Source organism: Orycteropus afer, unplaced genomic scaffold (genome assembly GCF_000298275.1).
Source record: "Orycteropus afer afer isolate SDZICR_OR568_19922 unplaced genomic scaffold, OryAfe1.0 scaffold00044, whole genome shotgun sequence".
Taxonomy (NCBI): Eukaryota; Metazoa; Chordata; class Mammalia; order Tubulidentata; family Orycteropodidae; genus Orycteropus; species Orycteropus afer.
Window position 1 is genome coordinate 2,996,960 of NW_006921631.1, and position 1,311 is coordinate 2,998,270.

The following is a 1,311-nucleotide window of genomic DNA, read 5'->3' on the forward strand; positions in this document are numbered from 1 at the left end:
ACTGAGTAAGGAAGACTGAAGAAAAGTTGATACTTTTGAGTTGTGGTGTTGGCGAAGAATGCTGAAAGTACCATGGACTGCTAAAAGAACTAATAGATCTGTCCTGGAAGAAGTGCAGCCAGAATGCTCCTTGAAGTGGAAAATGGGCAGATTTCATCTCACCTACTTTGGTCATGAAGGGACTATTCCCTGGAGAAGGATATCATGCTTGGTAAAGTGGAGGGTCAGTGAAAAAGTGGAAGGTTCTCAACAAGATGGCTGCAACAATGGGGTCAGGTATAGCAAAGATTGTGAGGCTGTCGCAGGTCCAGGCAGTGTTTCGTTCTGTTGTCATGGTGTCGCTATAAACTGGAACTGATGACAGCAGCTAACAACAACAACCACAAGTGATTTATACCAAGAAAATTCCAGAACCAGTGATTTACAGATTAGCATAGTTCAGGTCTCCAAACCTCAAAGAAAGGACAAGCTATTCCTAATATGTAGGCTTCTCTTTCTGAGGCCTCTAGGAGCTTTCTCTTTCTTGTTTTCTGTTTCTAAATCATTTCATGTAAATGCAAAGTGGTTGTTTAGAGGACCAAGGGTGCTTTTTGTACAGGATCAAGCCAAGAGGCGGGGGCAATATCCAAATGTGGGACTAGACAATTGTATTGTGTAGATTAGCAATTCTCAAACTTTTCTGCTCAGGGCCCTATTTTGAGGACCCTAAAGAGCTTTTGTTTTCATGCTTTAAACACATTGATATCATATTAGAAATTAAACCGGGAAAGTTTTTAAACACAACTATATACAAGCACACACTTTCTTTATCTTCAGAGTGATGTTATCACACATCATAGAGCCTCTAGACTGGAAAAGGAAATAAGGATCTGTTACTCTACAAACACCACAAGGAAAATTGGATTAAGTGGTGCAGCTAATTCTGCAGCGGAAGAATTGGATACAACTGGGCTGTGAGTCAGGCAGGAGGAGCACAGAGGGAGACAAGAGCAAGCATTGGGGATTCTTGTCCTGCTTTGCCCTTGAAAACTACGCCAAGACCTACATCTTTCTCTTTCTTTTTTCTATTTCTCTAATAAGGAGATCGATCATGTTTCATAACTTCATTTAATGACACAGGATCTCCCAATTTCCTTTTAACTACAGGCTATACTGCACAGTGATATGTTTAATTGCTCTCTTTGTATCCTGCCTGCAAAAAAAAAGACGAAATATAAGCTAAACCAAAAAAGCAAACTCACTGCCATCGAGTCAATTCCGACTTATAGCGACCCGTTTTTGGGTTGCCAAGGCTATAAATCTTTTTTTTTT